General features: G+C 41.8%; 1 long non-coding RNA gene across 2 annotated transcripts in view; it reads right to left on the minus strand.

Annotated features, from left to right (window-relative positions):
• The window catches only part of LOC123745743 (uncharacterized), a 178,730-nt gene extending 166,211 nt beyond the window's left edge, over positions 1 to 12,519 (minus strand). For both annotated transcript variants that reach the window (XR_011225714.1, XR_011225712.1), the window contains exon 1: positions 12,404 to 12,519. This is a non-coding gene — a long non-coding RNA (uncharacterized lncRNA). The remainder of the gene's footprint in view (positions 1 to 12,403) is intronic.
• Between the last annotated feature and the right edge of the window lie 35 nt (positions 12,520 to 12,554).

Below are 12,554 nucleotides of genomic sequence, written 5' to 3' on the forward strand. Positions count from 1 at the left end.
AACATTAATTCCCGAGAATCAGCCACTTTTTGTAGACTCGTTTCACCGCCAAGTTTCTCAGCATCTTGGAGTGTTAGTTCGATCTCGGACGTAGGTTCGAATCCTCATCACGGCCCTTATGGATTTGTTCATCATGGAGTGTGTTTTGGGTGCCATTCCTTAGCTTCCCGGGCCTGTTGCCATCACCGGAGTATGGCAGCACTGACTGATTGTTGCCACCGGAGGCGGGTAGTTTATGGCGGCCGCCGTGCTGCCCCCTACCGGCGGCTTCACCGCGTCCCCATCATGTGCAGGCCCAGACGCTCAGGTGAAGCCTTGTGAGAGGACGGGAGAGAGAGGAGAGAGCGGGAGGGAGAGGAGAGAGCGGGAGGGAGAGGAGAGAGAGCGGGAGAGAGAGGAAGAGAGTCAGACAGATACAGAGAGAGAGAGACAAACAAGCAGTGGAACACGGCGAGTGAACCCAGAGTCTGAGTTATGCTTCAGTGGCTCAACGGACCATAACAGCTCCTGTGTTTATGCTGGAGGCTGAAGACCATGTGTGTGTGTGTGTGTGTGTGTGTGTGTGTGTGTGTGTGTGTGTGTGTGTGTGTGTGTGTGTGTGTGTGTGTGTGTGTGTGTGTGTGTGTGCGCGCGCATGTGTACACACGCAAGTAGTACACCACAACCTGTCCTCCTACAAAGAACGTCGCATTTCGCCCGTATGCGTTATCTAAGGTCAACAATCGTCGTTCTAGAAAATAGAATCAGCTAGCGAAAGTGACGTACCGGCCCGTTTTCTGTTTTGGGTCCTCTGGTAGGTTAGGAGAGGCCACTTGTGCTGGATACAGAGCCCCCCCCCCCCTCCCCCATCCCCAGGGTCAACATCGTCACCCCCAGAAATGCTCTGAGGCATGAGCAGCAACACCCACGCCCCGGGGGGAAGTCTGTGTGTTGCCCCAAGACAACACAGTATAAGCTCTCATAAATCCAATACAAAACACCGCTTGCAAAACAAGGCGAAACTAATCACGTTCGACAACAACGGGTCGTTTTATTGGCAATTTAGGTGTTATAATGGTCACCTGTCACTGTTAATTAATGCCTCGCCCGGGAAGGCATGCCTTAAAGTTGATTTACTCCGACTTTTTTAACAGTAAAGCTCTCTAACACACTATTTTTATTTTGTATGGGTAACTTACTGTTCGTGAGGCTGCCGTGAGGCTGCCGTAAGGCTCGGGAAGCCGTGTGGAGAGCAGGAAGTATAGGTCTTATAGCGCCCTAACTACAAGAGGTTGAAGACAATTCACTTCCACAACAATTTAGTTTCTCATTAAACAGCCCGTCCGTCTAACGTTTCACAACGTCAAGAAAACTCTCACAATTGAGTAGAAGAACTCCCGAAACCCTCTACAGGTAAGCTCCAGGTATGCACATACACACACACACACACACACACACACACACACACATCGGTTGTTTACAGCAATGACAGGAGTCATTGCTGTAAACAACCGATGCTCGAAAGGCGGGATCCAAGAGTCAATGCTCGATCCTGCAGATACAACTAGGTGAGTACACACACAATCTGTACACCAGTTGATTGACGGTTGAGAGGCGGGACCAAAGAGCTAAAGCTCAACCCCCGCAAACACTACTAGGTGAATACAAGTAGGTGAATACACACACACACACACACAACACACACACACACACACAACACAACTCACACCACACACAACACAACTCACACCACACACAACACAACAGCAACACACCACAACAAACACCACAGGAATATTAAGCTGCGGTGCCATGTTTTACGCCCTGCAAGACTTTGCACTCACGGAGCCCCGGAGAGAAGACTTTTATCGAAGTCTGAGAACCTTATGAGATTGTCTTTAAAAGCTGTTTGAAGTCAGACTTGATCCTGATTACCGAGAGGATGGGATATGAGTAGGAGTCTCTAGAGAGAATGGGAGATAAGAGAGCTAGAGAAGAGAAGGAAGCACAAACAAAAAGATAATAATGGACGTAAAAAAAGAGGTATTGAAAGACAAGAAGGAATAAATAGAGGGGGAAAAGAAGGGAGATGTGACGTGAGTTACGCCTGAATGAGTGACTGAGTTACGTCTGGATGAGTGGCATGAGGACCCGGGGTAGATGTGACCGAATTCCATCTCCTGGCTTCGCTAATGGCACTGCTGTGGATTCCAGGAAGATCCCTGGAAGACTCCTGGAAAATCCCTAAAAGATTCCTGGAAGATCGCTAAAAGGCTCCTGGAAGGTCCCTAAAAGGCTCCTGGAAGATCGCTAAAAGGCTCCTGGAAAGTCCCTAAAAGGCTCCTGGAAGGTCCCTAAAAGGCTCCTGGAAGATCCCTAAAAGGCTCCTGGAAGATCCCTAAAAGGCTCCTGGAAGGTCCCAAAAAGGCTCCTGGAAGATCCCTAAAAGGCTCCTGGAAGATCCCTAAAAGGCTCCTGGAAGATCCCTAAAAGGCTCCTAGAAGCAGTAAGAGGCTAGAAGAGAGAGTAAATAAATAAGGAAAATGGATGAAATCGAGATAAGAGGATAGACAAGACACAATTGTAAACACCAGCTGCTAAAAAGGCGGGGCTTAAGAGCTAAAGCTTGCAATTGTAAGCTCGTGAAGACGAACAAACAAACAAACATCCACCTCCCTTCTGCCGGCCAAATATTTTCAGGTGACACAGGATCAGCCTTTACATTTCCAGTCAAAAATGATCTATTTGTGAATAATGATGAATTCTGCCAAAAGCTATGAATGTCAAGTAGGGGAGTAGGGGCCGCTCTGATGTCACCCCTCGCTCTTATATATATATATATATATATATATATATATATATATATATATATATATATATATATATATTTGAGTGTGTGTGTAAACTACATTAGAACTGAAATGATTGGCTAAAGCAACAAATAATAACATTAACTAGCTACTCAGAAACTTTATTCACACGACGATGAGTGACCCAGCTGACTCATCATGGTGAGACGAGTGGTGATGAGGAAGATGAATGAAGATGAATGTGTGAAGGAGCGAGGCTCTTCCCTCTAGGCTGCCCAAGAAAAACCACCGCTACAAGAATGGAGTCCGTTTAAGTGTCTGAATTCAAGGAGTCCAAAGGAACACAATACTAATCTTGCGGACAACTTCTAAATCTCCCGCAAGAAACCGACAGAAACTCGCCAGTTTTGGTGAAAAGGCTGAAGAAAATTGGAAATAAATTAAATCCTGTGAAAGGAAGAGCAATGCGTGCGTAGGTTTCCGCTACCAGGTCTTAATACAGCCTTCAGGTCTTACGACAGCCTTCAGGTCTTACGACAGCCTCCAGGACTTAAGTCCCCCTTCAGCCCGTCCTCTTACAGACGAGTTAGCCCTCATTAACACTGACTAAATGTTAGTTCATGCATGCCACCGAAGCTCCTGTTTAATTAATGCACCTTTCTGAATGCTCACTTACAACACATTTGTAAACCAAAGTTATTTTTTATACATTTTTAAAGACGTTACGTGTGACCTTTGGGAGAGCGCAGTCCGCACTAACTTGTGGCACACGAATAGAAGCCACGCAGTTGCCATAGTGAAGGTGACATAGTTGTCATTCCTGTCCCCTTGACAATACCGGTTCTTGTCCTCTTGACAAGCCAACGTCCGGTTCTTATCCCCTTGACAAGCCAACGTCCGGTTCTTATCCCCTTGACAAGCCAACGTCCGGTTCTTATCCCGTTGACAAGCCAACGTCCGCTTCCTGTCCCGTTGACAAGCCAACGACCCCTTCTTGTCCCCTTGACAAGCCAAGGAAGCCACTTTCTGTCAAAGTGACCAGCCACCACTGACCAATCACGTTTCAGAAAACTCTCCAATCTCGAGGTTAAGTGTCAGGAAAGTACCCAAGGTCGTCAGGTAGCCATTTATAATCTAGCATACGTTCCTTCCTTCATTCTGATTGGCAGAGAAGGATTTAAGTGTACAACAATTAAAATGTTCAGATCTTTCAGTCCTCGCTATGTTATTTCCTGTACTTTATTTGGCAAATCTTCTTTTTTTCCCTCCCCTTTCTCTACCCTTCAATAAATAAACCTCCCTGACAAATCAAACAATTAACAACAATGGTAACTACTCTCCCATATTAGAAACAACACTGTCATCAACACACATATTACACTTGTTTCCTGCCCACTTAGGTTCTGGGAGTGATGCAGCCAATGGCGACGAGTGGCGGGAAATAAGGCAGCCAATGACGACGAGTGGCGGGAAATGAGGCAGCCAATGGCCGTCGAGTGACCGGAAATGAGACAGCCAATGGCAACGAGTGGCGGGAAATGAGGCAGCCAATGGCGAGGAGTGGCGGGAAATGAGGTAACCAATAATAGGTCTATAGACTAGTTATATGCTGTCTGCGGCATCCCAGGTCCGTTGGGTAGATGTAGATGTGGTCTGTAGGACCACATCTACCTGTTGAGTGGTTTAGATAGGGTAGGGTTACCTTACATTGCGAGGTAAGGTAACCCTATCCACATCTACTCAACAGATCTCTCCGGGGTCCTAATCTATTGCAAAGATAAGAAGCAAGACGGTCAAAAGCTATTATAATGCGCAACGTGCTACAGAAAATCTGGATCCCAGGAGCTGGAGGCGACCTTGCCAGCTGATGCAGGTATGTACACACATGTGGACACCCACACAAGGCAGCAGGTCTGACGGTTGCATTAACCCAGGTACAAAAATAATTAACTTTCACATTGTTCATTGTTTTGCAATCTGTTAAAGGGTAAAGACTCAAACCTGAGGCATTCTCTGTGTCTGTCTGTCTGGATTAGAGTTTAGTAGCCATTTTGCAGTCTACTAAAAACGGAGATTCTGGTTTATTTTGCAATGTGTCAATGTTCTCCTTTGTTTTTACTTTTTTCATTCGTTTATACATGTCGGTCACACGAAATTATTTCCAAACTCACGCCAAAGTCAAAGTCTCCCGCCAAAGTCAAGTCTCCCGCCAAAGCCAGTCTCCCGCCAAAACCTGAATCTCCCGCCAAAGCCAAAGTCTCTCGCCAAAAATCAAATTCCGCCAACCCAACTCCCTTCAAACTAAATCTACTTCAGTTATACCTACTCTTTCCAAAGAAAATCTTGCTAAACTAACTCCCGCCAAGCAAATTTCCTCTAAATTCCCACCAAAACCACACATTTATTTGGCGTAATTACGAGGCGACGATTTAATCTGTAATTTGGTAACAATCGGACCTCAATTACCATAATGGATTCCCAGGAGGACACCTCATCTGTCTGCGGTCTCTACTTCCTAATTTACTGAGGGCGAAGAATACTTGGGTACTATGTAAGTGTGACGGCTGTTGGAGCCACTGTGGGAGTGTGACGGCAGTTTGAGCCACTGTGGGAGTGAGTAACGGCTGTTTGAGCCACTGTGGGAGTGTGTAACGGCAGTTTGAGCCACTGTGGGAGTGAGTAACGGCTGTTTGAGCCACTGTGGGAGTGTGTAACGGCTGTTTGAGCCACTGTGGGAGTGTGTGACGGCTGTTTGAGCCACTGTGGGAGTGTGTGACGGCTGTTGGAGCTACTGTGGGAGTGTGTAACGGCTGTTTGAGCCACTGTGGGAGTGTGTGACGGCTGTTGGAGCCACTGTGGGAGTGTGTAACGGCAGTTTGAGCCACTGTGGGAGTGAGTAACGGCTGTTTGAGCCACTGTGGGAGAGTGTGACGGCTGTTGGAGCCACTGTGGGAGAGTGTGACGGCTGTTGGAGCCACTGTGGGAGAGTGACGGCTGTTGGAGCTACTGTGGGAGAGTGTGACGGCTGTTGGAGCCACTGTGGGAGAGTGACGGCTGTTGGAGCTACTGTGGGAGAGTGTGACGGCTGTTGGAGCCACTGTGGGAGAGTGTAAAGGATTTAGGAGCCACTGTGTACAACTAGGTGAGTACACACACACACACACACACACACACACACACACACACACACACACACACACACACACAAGGCCTGGGTAATAACACATCTGATCACAATCTGTAATTAATCCCCGCATTCTGCTACGTATTTCCGCGTCGCATTGTGGAGTAATTCCCGCCTTGAGCCCATAATTCCGGGCGGGGGAACTGACGAGTCAGACAAAGCTCGTGTGTGTGACCCGGAATTACTGGCGAGGGACAATAATGTGATGCGTCTGGTGGGTGAGAGGCAGACATGGATGAGGGAGGGGAGACAGAGAGAAGGAGGAAGGGCGAGAGGGAGGGGAAGACAGAGGGAAAGGATGAATTAAGACAGAGCAGGAAGGACGAATGGAAGGAGAGAGGAAAGGCAGAGAGAGAGAGAGAGAGAGAGAGAGAGAGAGAGAGAGAGAGAGAGAGAGAGAGAGAGAGAGAGAGAGAGAGAGAGAGAGAGAGAGAGAGAGAAAGACAGGGCTGGACGTCAACTATAGTTTTAAAGTCATGCACGAGTATATGTGAACAATACGAACAACACACACACACACAATGATGTGGTGGAGGCTGACTCCATACACAGGTTCAAATGTAGATATGATAGAGCCCAGTAGGCTCAGGAATCTGTACACCAGTTGATTGACGGTTGAGAGGCGGGACCAAAGAGCCAGAGCTCAAACCCCGCAAGCACTACTGGGTGAATACAACTAGGTAAATACACACACACACACGAGCCAGCATATTGTGATATCTCATTAGTGACCAGCCAAAATTAATTCATCAGAAAAACATTTCTAATGCTTTGCTATAAAATGTTTGTGGCGTTACAACATTACCAGAGAGAGTGGACAAGCTGGAGAGGCACTGAAACTGGGAGAAACATGAAACTGTGAGAAACAGGAACCTGGAGAATCTGGGGGAAACAGGAAACTGGAGAATCTGGGGGAAACAGGAACCTGGAGAATCTGGGGGAAACAGGAAACTGGAAGAAACTTGTGCTGAAACTGAGGCTCAGAGCTAGAAAAGGCCAAAGTGTTGCACTAATAAATTCAAAACTAATTGCACTTATTATTTTAAATTATGGGCAAAACCCTGGGCGTAATTAGTAGGTTTATATAATATACAGTTACACCACCTACCACAGTAGCCTCTGTTACACCACCTACCACAGTAGCCTCTGTTACACCACCTACCACAGTAGCCTCTGTTACACCACCTACCACAGTAGCCTCTTGTTACACCACCTACCACAGTAGCCTCTGTTACACCACCTACCACAGTAGCCTCTGTTACACCACCTACCACAGTAGCCTCTGTTACACCACCTACCACAGTAGCCTCTTGTTACACCACCTACCACAGTAGCCTCTTGTTACACCACCTACCACAGTAGCCTCTGTTACACCACCTACCACAGTAGTCTCTTGTTACACCACCTACCACAGTAGCCTCTTGTTACACCACCTACCACAGTAGCCTCTTGTTACACCACCTACCACAGTAGCCTCTGTTACACCACCTACCACAGTAGCCTCTTGTTACACCACCTACCACAGTAGCCTCTGTTACACCACCTACCACAGTAGCCTCTGTTACATGCTCCTCTGTGCATCTTTATATAATATATTACTGTTGTTGTTATTGTTATTATCATTGTTATTATTGTTATTAATGTTAATAATATTATTATTGTTTTGTTATTGTTATTATTATTGTAATTATTGTTACCAACAACGAAACTTCATCTACTAAAATACCCAAGACAATAACTGGATCATCAACCGCTCTTATACTTTCATTACAAACACCATTTATCGCCCAAAACAATAACAAACTATTAATTTATCTTCAAACAAAAAAAGGCTACAATGTAATAAACGGTTTAGCAAATATTATTTATTTATTTTTCACACAGACCTAAAACATTAGTTTATTTTTTCACACAGACCTAAAATATTAGTTTATTTTTTCACACAGACCTAAAACATTAGTTTATTTTTTCACACAGATCTAAAACATTAGTTTATTTTTTCACACAGACCTAAAACATTAGTTTATTTTTTCACACAGACCTAAAACATTAGTTTATTTTTTCACACAGACCTAAAATATTAGTTTATATTTTCACACAGATCTAAAACATTAGTTTATTTTTTCACACAGATCTAAAACATTAGTTTATTTTTTCACACAGACCTAAAACATTAGTTTATTTTTTCACACAGACCTAAAACATTAGTTTATTTTTTTACAGAGACCTAAAACATTAGTTTATTTTTTTTACACAGACCTAAAATATTAGTTTATTTTTTTCACACAGACCTAAAATATTAGTTTATTTTTTTCACACAGATCTAAAATATTAGTTTATTTTTTCACACAGACCTAAAATATTGGTTTATTTTTCTCACGCAGACCTAAAACATTAGATTATCCTATTGGCATATAAACCACATTTTCTGTAGTACACAAAAGGGGCACAGACCAACCGACCATGAACCTGCCCTTGGGCCAGATTCACGAAAGCACTTACGCAAGCACTTACGAACCTGTACATCTTTTCTCACTCTTTGGCGGCTTTGTTTCCAATTATTAAACAGTTAAAGAGCTCCGAAGCAACAGGGACCTGTTTATAACAATAACAACAGTTGAATGGGAAGTTTTCATGCTTGTAAACTGTTTAATAAATGTAAGCAAAGCCGTCAAAGATTGAGGAAATATGTACACGTTCGTAAGTGCTTGCGTAAGTGAATCGTGAATCTGGCCCTAGCAAGGTAACTTTGGGAGCACTTAATACCTATTTAAATGTAATTAGCATAATGAGAGATTTTATCGAATTAAACAAAAGTTTTTCAGAGATATTTCCCCCATCGAGCTAATGACGGAAATTTAATGAAATCCGATCACCATGAAGTGGGCATTCAGTCAGGAAATTTTTATATTTTCTGTTCAGCTCTATTATGAAATTCTAAAACGTGATTTGCCAATGCGGATTTTTTATATAATAATTACAATGTAAATTAATTGGTCGGTTTATATTTTATTATTTATTTAAACGATTCCTTGTGGAAAAAATTCAAAGCCGTGTTTTATTTGTTTGTTTGTGATGGTGGTCAAGGCCGAGTGAGTCGTTCGTGTGTACTGGTGGTCAAGGGCGAGTGAGTCGTTCGTGTGTACTTGTGGTCAAGGGCGGGTGAGTCGTTCGTGTGTACTGGTGGTCAAGGGCGAGTGAGTCGTTCGTGTGTACTGGTGGTCAAGGGCGAGTGAGTCGTTCGTGTGTACTAGTGGTCAAGGGGGAAATCGTCCTCTCTCTCTCTCAAGAGATAGTGGATATTATTCTTATATAATTATAATATATGTGATATATATATATATATATATATATATATATATATATATATATATATATATATATATATATATATATAATATATATATATATATATATTTCCAGCTGTATTTTAAAACCCAATAGAATTTTGGCATTTACGGCTTCAGCGGGTAGGCGGTTCTCTATGCCTATCCGCCTAGTGCATATAGAGAGGCAGGGATCAGCAGCCTACACTGGAATACTGAATGTGTACCATAAGTCTTTGCCAATCTTATGTGTTACCTTTAGAAAGGAGATAATGCAGAGTAATAGTGTAAATGCGCTAGGAAATTACTTTTGTAAATTATGTGTTAGCTACTTGATACATATGCCAGAGTATACTGGCCTTGATACATATGCTAGAGTATACTGGCCTTGATACATATGCCAGAGTATACTGACCTTGATACATATGCCAGAGTATACTGACCTTGATACATATGCCAGAGTATACTGACCTTGATACATATGCCAGAGTATACTGACCTTGCCATTATTTCACCACACTTTTATTCATGTGCAATTGATGTTCTCAGGCGGATTTGTAATATTGAAGGTTTTCTAATGATGAACAGTAAACAAGTGCATGATGTTATACTACCAAATATAGTTCTTAGAGTAGAGGCTTTTGAATTTGATTTTTGAATTTTGAGGCATATCCACTCTTTAGCTGGCAAGTAATATGAGCAAACAAACCTTCATGTTAATTAAATGTATTGCCCCAAAACAACGTGAGCTATTGTATCACTATATTCATGAGACCCTTCCTACTAATGATAGGTTGTTGATGTACCAATGTACTGAAATTGAGAATAATATGCATATATTTTATTTCTGTAGGCAGAAAGTTGTTCTTGTAAACTGGATTAGAGACACTCTTAAAGCTTTATGTGGACCCAGTATTAGAGTGGAGTTAATAAGGTTTTTAATGTTTCATATTGACATAAAATGGAAGAAAATTAAGAATACAAAAATTATGTTACTTTCTGATTACATTTTTTGTGTGTGGATAGGAAGGCAGGAGGGTTACTGTGTGTGGATAGGCAGGCAGGAGGTTTACTCAGTAAACAAAATATTGAAGTTCTTGTGAGGCAGGATCAGGTATAACATTTGGGGTTTATGGCTCATGTTTGTTGATGATATGGAAAATTTGTTTACTGAGAATTATATAAAATATATATAAATGTAATAATTTCCCCTGTAAATTAATGTAAATATAATCTCCAATTTTGTAAATCATTTAAAGAAAAATAAGTATACCATTTAGGGGTTTTAAAGATCATGTTCTGTGATAATGAAACACTTGTTTACTGAGAATTATACTACTGTATATGTAATGTAGTATTACCTTGTAAAACTTAGGTATATATGATTTATATTGTATTTTCTTAAATAAAGATAAAAAAAGTCTTTGTTCCATGATGATATCCTTAACAGTAGATAAAAAATAAAAAAGTAATTGCATAACTCCAGTTACCTAATGCCAGCATGCCATAAAAACTTATCATAATGTGGATTTGTGGATCAGTGTTTAAAAGGGAGTTCGGAAGTAATAATAATACAGCTTATGCCATCTGTTGACATCAAATTAAACTATCAAGACGCCACCCTTCAAAATGCAGCTGTTAGCTCGACATAGCACTATCAATAGCCGAGCAGCAGCCCATAAGGCGGGTTGTTGGGCTGAGGCAAGAATTCCTGTGCTTGTATTTCATTGGTAGAAATTCTTTGTTGACATTCACAACAACAGCCAATCACAGGAAAGATCAGCTAAAGGCTCCACACCCATTTATAATAATAATAATAATAATAATAATTTGTTTAGGAAAAGTACATACCTAGTTGCAGAATTACAGTACAAATATTCTGTTTGATTTAAAGATAGAGGTAGTACATACAATACCTAAATAAATCAATTTAATAAATCATCTTTGTTCATAACACCAGCCCTGCTTATGACATTCTGTTTCAACTTTAATCTACCCAAAAAGTGAAGTGTTAATTATTTAAAAGCTTTAATAAAGTGATAACTAAATATTGCAGCATGTAACAGACATTACGATCGATCGTAGGTGAACAGGAGTATTAGGTGAAATGTAACATGCTGAACCGTTCCTGTCCTGTCCTCAGGATATAACTGCCCCCTTCGATTGTGAGCTGAGCACGTAGACCACTGTGCTACAGAATCCCTAATCAGATTCAGATTCAGATTCAGATGTTTATTCAGGTAAGGTATATACATACAAGTGATGTTACATTAATGGATTGATATATAGATAGAGCTAGTACATACAATGCCTAAAGCCACTATTACGCAATGCGTTTCGGGCAAGAAAACATTAATATCTAGAACTTAATACTAATTGAGCATAAAGAATAAAAGATGTTGAGAACAAATACAAATAAAGATAAAAAAAAAGGGGGAACATGACTGAAAAAGCAGCACAAATACAATAGGTTGACAAACAGTGTTGATTAAAAAAAAAAAAAAAGAAAATAACAGACATGGGTTGACAATAGAGGAGTGAGGTAGATTACAGGGAATTTATTAGGTAGTGTTTAGTTTTTATCTTAAACTGGTTGAGAGAGGTACAGTCTTTAACATGGTTGGGAAGGTCATTCCACATTCTGGGCCCCTTGATTTGCAGAGCATTTCTAGTTTGATTAAGTCGTACTCTAGGAATATCAAAACTGTATTTATTTCTGGTGTGGTGCTCATGGGTTCTGTTACAACCTTCTATGAAGCTTTTAAGATCAGGATTGGCATTATAGTTTAGCGTTTTATATATGTATAATACACATGAGAGAATGTGCAGTGACTTAATATCTAACATATTAAGAGATTTGAGTAGGGGTACCGAGTGATGTCTGGGGCCAGAGTTGGATATTGTTCTAATAGCGGCTTTGTGTTGGGTAATTAGAGGACGTAAGTGATTTTGGGTAGTAGAACCCCAAGCACAAATACCATAGTTGAGATAAGGATAGATAAGGGAGTAATAGAGAGTCACCAGGGCAATATAGCCTGGAACTTAAATATAAATGATTAATATTTTAATCTAATAGAGAGAGAGATTGCTTGGACTTGACCGACCTTCCTGGGGGCGGTGAGCGTGCCGTCAACGTCAAATAAGAGTATCATCCCAGGATTTCTGGCCATTTTGGACAAGTGTTTGACGGACCTGAAGACCGCCACGTTGGTCCTGACGCAGCAGGTCACCTCGTACACCCCAGGCTTCGTACAC

Source organism: Procambarus clarkii, chromosome 88 (assembly GCF_040958095.1).
Source record: "Procambarus clarkii isolate CNS0578487 chromosome 88, FALCON_Pclarkii_2.0, whole genome shotgun sequence".
Classification (NCBI taxonomy): domain Eukaryota; kingdom Metazoa; phylum Arthropoda; class Malacostraca; order Decapoda; family Cambaridae; genus Procambarus; species Procambarus clarkii.